Genomic DNA, 8,291 nt, shown 5'->3' on the forward strand with positions numbered 1-8,291 from the left:
TATCTTGTCCCCACTAGCCTAGGTACCATCCGGGTAGTAGTTTGCTCCTGCTACGAGCGCTTGATTCGCCCATTCCTTGATTCGCTCATGTTTAGGGACCAATCAGCGTCCTCGTCCAAAATCTGGACGATTCCAGACGTTAACGTGGCCAAGGATCCCAGACGGAACAGAAGAGAAGCGATATATATAGTGTATAATGAATGTCAGAGCTAGAAGCGACTGTATATAGTGTATGATTAACGCCGGAGCGAACTACTTTCCGGATGGTACCCAGGCTAGTTTCCAGCCGAAGTCAGGTACCACTTTTTACACCTGGGTGGAAAGTCGAGCAAAGTTCAGGGGACTCGAATCCAAGATCTCTGAGTTCTTAGCCAACATCCTAACCGGTACCCCCACGCGCTGATTGTCTTCAATTGGCCCTCGAATGCGTACAAGTACGTACTCAGATATTGGAGTACTCAAATCAACTTGAATGTTAAAAGTCAAGATTGGTATCTGGAGTGAATGGGGCTCTTAGAACCTCATTTTCCAGGAAAAATGCAAGCTTCTTTTGCAAGTGGGTTGAAGGCCACAGCACTTAAATTTTATGGGTGGCATTAGCGTTCTCATCAATTTTTGGAAAAATCCCTTTTTCCTCCGGAGATAGTGAACATGACGAGAAAGTACCAAAATGGGAAATATGTAGTGTTGTAGCATTGTCTGTACTTGTAGAAGAGACACTTGCGAGGAACATGTAGTCATGGCCGTAGAAGTAGTATTTGTAGAAGCTAGTTTGACAGTAAAAGTGGTATCAATGTGAAGGCCATGACTGTAGATGCCAACATAAACTTGGTAAGTGTTACCAGTCTACCACACAATTGTCACTTGGCGCACCTCTTGAACACAGAAATAAAAGACTAGTCGGTTGTGATATCACGTTTTGTCACTTCAATTCTTGTTACAACGTTCATGGTGTCGAGTTTGAAAATCTAAAATTTAGATATATTTTATCTTGTTTTTTCACAATCTCTTATCAATTTTGGATTTTGAAGATGATGTCATCCATAGAATATACTTGCTGGGGCCTAGTGCATGTAAGGCCTACGTGTCAAACGTGTTTCCTACAGGACGTCCCTATAGTTCAATTGGTAGCGACTTCAAAGCTTAGTCGGCTGCCTTTTGACATTCCATTTGATTGAGGTTGTTATTGAAACACTTTCAGTCGGTGAATAGCAATGATTCGATGTCGGAAATATATAGATTACACGTATTTTGAAAATGACTAACTGTATCACACGCAAATTGCCGCAATTTTGGCTTGTTATGGGCGAAATGTGCAAAATAGCGATTAAGGTTCGAAGCATAAATATTTGCACCCACAACTGATGTTTGTAGAAAAACAATATTAATGATCGCCAAAATTTGATAGCTTTTTGTCTTTTCCGACACATTGGCTACGCATATTTTACTACAAGCAAGCGTGACAAACGTTACCGGTTACGTTTGTTACAACACTACACTAGACTTTTTTCTGCGAAGTTTTGACGTCCGCCCTTAATTTTTTTTTCATCTCGTACAGACTAGCGATAGCATTTTATGAGAACGACCTTCTATGCTTACATAAATCATTAGTTTTTGTTCACTTGCAACAAGCCGCCTGCGGTCACGATTATCTAATTGGACTTCATTTTTTTGGCTTACTACCTTGACTATTTACGGATAATGATACCGATTGTGTAGAAAACTACTCTGTAATTTTTGCCTGTGGAATCATATGTTTGATAAGGTTGATTCTGCCCGGAAGCCATGATTGCTATGTCGGACCCCTTTGATGTCTTCACGCGGCTTTGTATGATGTGGCTTTCCTTCTTTATATATCATAACAATACGCAAGCAAACCTTTGAAGCTATCATTGCAAGGTACTCGTATACTATAATCCTAATTCGTAAACATTTTCTGCCTCAGGTCACCATAGTGAGCGCAAAAGCAATTTCCTCCCTCCTTTGAGAAGATCTGGCCATGAATGCCCTGCGGCTCCCGAATCCAGTCGGTATACAGTAACATTACCACAGTGCGGCTCCCGAATCCAGTCGGAATAGGGTATTTTTAGAATGCATGCGTCAACATAGCGTGCTCGCGGGACCAACCCGCGAAGTTACTCCCGCGAGATCAGCAGGGGGAGGTCAGAGGTCAATAGGCATTACGCAACCGGTGATCACGTCATCCCATGATCCATTGCGGGCTAATTAATTCCAAAATGGCGGCGGCGTCCGCTAGAAAGGTCTTTGTTGTTTTCTTTGTCTAATTTTTGGCGATTAATCTGTATTTAAAGGCCAAAATGCCGAAGAAAATGAGCAAAACAGTGGAAGAGGTGATCGAGGAGGTCACTACTGCTGACTCTGGGGATGAATATCCTTTCTCAGCCGACGAATCCACGGAGAATAGTGGGGAGGGCGAGCACGTGCAAGCAAACAGCTAGAGCATAAACATTGACATTTCTGTCAATGATCATGGCCGTGGAGGAGTCCAGGGGCAAGGTTGGGCCAAGGTCGGGGCCGGGGTGGCAGACGGGGTTGCGGGGGAGTCAGTGGAAGAAGCCAGGGAACTTGGGGACGTGGCTGGGCACCCACGAGGGGACGCGCACATACATGTAGCAGACGACGTGGCACCTGAGGGATTTAAATCCCCCAGCCTGCTGCCGCTGCCACACAACAGCTGATCCACGTCTGGATTAGAAAAACTGGCAGCCTGTAGATGGTGACAGCTTACCTCATCTTCCACGTTTTCATTGGACACAGTGACCAGGTAATTTTATATTTATTTATATTTTTTCAATGTATTTTTATGGCAGCTATTTATATCAGACATTTTCAATAAAATTCTAATTAATTATTCTAGAGTGAGTTGTACATCTCTTTTTGCTGCAAACATATATGTTGACTTCAGAAATAATTCATATACACTAAATGTAGGTTCAGTCTTATGTACAACATGTGTGTATACCATATTTTATAACAATACACAAGGGTAATGTGCCCTAATGTAAAGTTGATTCAGCACCATAGACAAAAGGTAGTCATTAACTCACCTGTAGTTATACCTCTGTTTTTTTTTGTCTTCTGTAGGCAATGCTGATCTTGTCAGGACCTCTCAGGAACTGTTTACTCATGGTGCAAGCTATACTGATGGTACTAGGGTCACTAGGGTGGGTTATATTGAAGTAATGTGGAAAATGTATGTTTTTATTGCTTTTACCTTTTTATTATGTATCAAGTTGGTGTTCTCAAGTTGATTATCTTGTCTGAAGACAGTATGGACTGTAAGCTTTAACCTGATATGCATCATGTGTATGTACTATCTTTTTTTAGGTATATATATAGGAAGAAGTGAAATGTATTGTGAGGAATCAGCTTATTAGCTAAATAGATGGTTCAGCACCATAGACAAAACTGAGCCATAAACTCACCTGTAGTTTCATCTGTATACCAGTTGTTCTTCTGTATGCAATTCTGATCTTGTCAGAACCTCTCAGGAACTGTATACTCATGGTGCAAGCTATGCTGATGGTACTAGGGTGGGTTGTATTGCAGGTTTCTGGAAATTGTATGTTTTTATTGCTTTCACCTTTTTATTATGTTTGTAGTTAATGTTATCATGTTGATAATCTTGTCTGAAGACAGTATGGACTGTAAGCATTAACCTGATATGCATCATGTGTATGTACTATCTTTCATAAAGGTATAGGAATACATTGTGAGGAATCAGCTTATTAGCTGAATACTTGGTTCAGCACCATAGACAAAACCGAGCCATAAACTCACCTGTAGTGACACCTGTATACCAGTTGTTCTTCTGTATGCAATGCTGATCTTGTCAGGACCTCTCAGGAACTGTATACTCATGGTACAAGCTATGCTGATGGTACTAGGGTGGGTTGTATTGCAGGTATGTGGAAATTGTATGTTTTTATTGCTTTCACCTTTTTATTATGTTTGTAGTTAATGTTATCATGTTGATAATCTTGTCTGAAGACAGTATGGACTGTAAGCTTTAAGCTGATATGCATCATGTGTATGTACTATCTTTCATAAAGGTATAGGAAGAACTGAAATGTATTGTGAGGAATCAGCTTGTTAGCTAAATAGATGGTTCAGCACCATAGACAAAACCGAGCCATAAACTCACCTGTAGTGACATCTGTATACCAGTTGTTCTTCTGTATGCAATGCTGATCTTGTCAGAACCTCTTAGGTACTGTATACTCATGGTACAAGCTATGCTGATGGTACTAGGGTGGTTTGTATTGAAGAAATGCAGAAAATGTATGTTTTTATTGCTTTTACCTTTTTATTATGTATACAGATGGTGTTATCATGTTGATAATCTTGTCTGAAGATAGTATGGACTGTAAGCTTTAACCTGATATGCATGATGTGTATGTACTATCTTTCATAAAGGTATAGGATGAAGTGAAATGTATTGTGAGGAATCAGCTTATTAGCTGAATACTTGGTTCAGCACCAAAGACAACACCAAGCCATAAACTCACACCTGTAGTGACACCTGTATACCATTTTTTCTTCTGTATGCGATGCTGATCTTGTCATGATATCCCAGCAATACTGTAAGCTTTAATACATATCCTTTTTGTATGGTTTGAACAGAATAATGCATAAAGATTATAAAACTATGCATTTTTATTGCATTATTGCCATTGCTGCCCATTATTCCTTATAGTAATCAACATTTATAATAGCCCTTTAGAAAGTAGAGATTCTTAGCTTTCTTTTGATGTATAGCTTTATGTGGCTTATTGAGAGGAAAGATACAAAAATATAGTAAACTAAAAGTAGTACCCCCTATTTCAATAGGGGCTGGAAACCCCAGCACTGAGACTACTTTTTGGTCAGAAACACCAGCAGCTTAATAGTTTCACTAGCTTGTGCAACTTCAACTACGGTCATGTACCTCACTATTGTCACTTCTTCCAGTACAATCAAGGCTATTACACGATGTGTTTTCCAATTTTGTTACTCTTTCGCCACGTTCACTATCTCCGTGGGGGAAAGCACTCTTGTTTCTTCTTTCAAAATACATTTTAAAAAATCAATAAAATCACTTATGTCATAATAAAGTTTACTTCCTTCAGCCTAAACCCAACAAAATTGCATCGTTTTAAAGCCCTTTTGTCGTCTTTGCTTGGTTTCTTAAGACGAACACACTCAGGGTGCTAATGCATGGAGGGCAAAAATGTCAAGGTTTGAAACAATTTGACTCCCTTAAAGCTTTTACGGTTACAAATCGTTCAGAGACGTAGCATTTGTCATTTTCCTTGGATGAAAGCCAAAAAATACCCGAAGGTTCCCTTAAAGGATTTGTCCTTGAAACCTGAGTGCCATCTCTCCCACACAGGCGTTTTATCTGATAACTTTAAGGTCTTCTTAAGTAGCATTTACCCCGAAAAACGTCACGGTCAAGGGGATCAACTTTTGTTAGAAAAAAATAACTCATACCCTTCTCTTCTTTTTTAATACAATTATCGTCGTGCAGCAGACCTTCATGGGGTAAGGTCGGGCCTATTGCAAGCTTTGGTATTCATAGATAGGCGGATAGAACGTGCTATGTTTGCTGCAATAAGATATTGGCGTAGACGGAACACGGAGGGCTGGTCTTCAAACTTCGGTTCACCTTATAGCTTACGGCAAGGTCACAGAGTGAGAGTGCTGACACACGAGCGTGTATATCAAGCCCTTACGATATACGCATTGGCATTTTCATTCATACGTAATCGTACGCACAGTTCGCTCTTCATGCGTATCTCCATCGTTTTGTGTTAGTTTTAGGTACGCAGGCATACGCACAAATACGTCTCAGTTAGCCTACCTTAAACTGTCACTAAACGATTGAGATGCGTATGAGGTACGCATTGTATGAAAATGCCAATACGGACCTCATACGGACTTGATGTTCTGGGATAACGTGTCTGGCTCAGGAACTAGGAGGTTCATGGTTCGAATCCTGTATCACCGTTTCTGTACCCGTAGCAAAGGCACTTTATACTACCTTTCTCACCTCCTTTTTCGAGTGAAAATGAGTACCCAGTTTCGGTTATGGCCCTTTCTCAGATAGGGCTTTAAATGGAGGTCCCGTTTTTGGAGAGAAACACACTCATGTTAAAGAACCCAATTGTCCACGTTTTTATGTCCTTCTCCCTTACCTAATGTTCCTGGGTGTCGCCTGCAAAGTAATGATAACACTAATTTAAATTTTGGTACACATTCATATAAGACTTTATACTTGACATCTATGCTTAGAAATCTGAGTTGTGCTTATCATTTCTGGCGGAGGACTAATTGATCACCTCTCGTAGTCCTATTATTTCGACAGACGAGGCCTGGCCAGGTAATGCCGTGCGTCAGTTAGAGTAGATCTACGTCATTGTAGTACGAATGGTACTCAAATGTACAACTGTACACCCACCCGCTTGCTCTGAAAGGTTAACCAGGGATAATTACAAAGGCTAAGAGTACAATAGCAATCTGAGAAGTCTGTAACTTCCGTTGAACGTCTGAATGCGTCATTCGAGGATCCACGTAACTTTCGAAGAGTTTATTTTCATAGAGAACTGAAGAAAAACACCATAAGAGGTTCTTCTGGGCTGTCAAAAACGTTGTGTTATATAAACACGTCATTCTCTACCCTAACGATTCCCTTTGTACAGTTAGAAACTTGGGGAAACGTACGTATGTAAACGTAAGTAAAAGTCAATATCTAAACCTTGGACAAACCTTATACTAGTACTTCAAAGGGGTGCCTACCGTATGTGAGGAAATTGGTTCCAACGGAGAAATATTTGAAAAAAAAAAGAAGAAAACGTAGCATGAAAATGACTCCTCAAAAGCAACAGGTTTCTCTTTGGTTTTTTTTTATACAGATCTCCATTAGTGACCGACATGTCACTAGTCTTCCCGGTGTCTGGGTGATTTGTAGAAAATCACCAACTCTAAACGGAAGGATCTGCATCATCAGACAGAGCACCATCGCACGTAGTGGGTTTTTTAACGTGTCTGGGGTGTGACTCTCCCCAAACACCTCCATTTAACGTCCTATCCAAGGGACGGCCCTAGCTGTAGCTAAGTACTCATTTTCACCTGAGTCAAGTGAGGAAAGTCGTATAAAGTGCCTTTCCCAAGGGCACAAGATCGTTGACAAGGCAGGATTCGAACTCGAGACCTCTCGGTCTCGAGCCAAACACGCTGCCGCTGCGCCATGCGATCTCTTTCGGTGCCAAAGACACGCGGAAGCGTTTTCGGGCATACAGTGAATCCTTGGTTCCTAACGCTATCCGTCATAGTAGCCTAAATGTGTCATAGTACACTACGCTGAGCTATTGCATTTCCTCTCTTGGACGCCACCAAATACATATGTGTACCCTTTAATTTTCTGCGTAACCCTTTTAAGATTGCAGTTCTCCAACCTTTGCCTTTAATCTGTAGCGTACGTAATTGTAACTGATCTGAGGTCCTCGTCGACTTCCGATTGACGAACACACTAGTTACAACGTAACCAGTAACCTTGGAGTGGCCTTCGCGTCACACCTTGAAATCACATTCGGGCTTGTTACGTGGCGACCAGAAAAAACAACAAAACAGAACCCTAACCGTTACGCGAGCACGGTTATCGGTAGATTTTTCAATGTTGAAACTCGCAAAAGTTTCATATCTTTACTAATATGGAAGAAGTGTTTTATTCTCCGAACGCATTTGGCCGTTTTAACACATGATCTGTAACGTTACGCGCGCGTTTTGAAGCGATTCTCGTCATGTGGTTGGGAAAGAATGCACATCGAGAAAATTACGTTTTGCTACTTAAGAGCCGTTGAATCTCTAGTCTACTCTTTTATTCCAGATTAGCTACACTACCTCTGGAACTAGAAGCTGCGAGTTCGATTCCGGCTGTGTCGCTCAAGCTAGGGACACAACCCGCCGTACGTGCAAATACGTGCTGTCTACGTGCCAAAACGTGGGCAATCTTTTGGGATCCGTAAGTGGTAAGTACCGCCTCCGTCGTAGGGAATCCGACGGATTTTGGAGTACGCACACATGCCGTAGAACTTTACGTGCAGGCAAACCTTTATGTGCCATCGGGCTGCGGATTCACCCCCACCTCCACCCCTTGCATGCCAGTGCGGGCGACGCGCCTGCCATGTACAGCTTGAACGTGTTCAGAGCGACGTGGCGGAGGTGGCCTCGCAGGACAAACGTACGAACAAATTTCACGTACGGCGGGGTGTGCCCTTAGGCCTGGGGCA

General features: G+C 41.7%; 1 protein-coding gene and 1 long non-coding RNA gene across 2 annotated transcripts in view; one reads left to right on the forward strand and one right to left on the reverse strand.

The window, feature by feature from the left end:
- LOC118409275 (opsin-5-like) overlaps positions 1–8,291 on the reverse strand; it is a 35,898-nt gene that overhangs the window by 26,505 nt on the left and 1,102 nt on the right. The window lies entirely within an intron of this gene.
- LOC118409285 lies at positions 2,259–4,674 on the forward strand. The gene is made up of 2 exons (XR_004830417.1): positions 2,259–2,785; positions 3,106–4,674. It is a non-coding gene; the product is annotated as an uncharacterized LOC118409285 (long non-coding RNA).

Source organism: Branchiostoma floridae, chromosome 2 (genome assembly GCF_000003815.2).
Source record: "Branchiostoma floridae strain S238N-H82 chromosome 2, Bfl_VNyyK, whole genome shotgun sequence".
NCBI lineage: Eukaryota > Metazoa > Chordata > Leptocardii > Amphioxiformes > Branchiostomatidae > Branchiostoma > Branchiostoma floridae.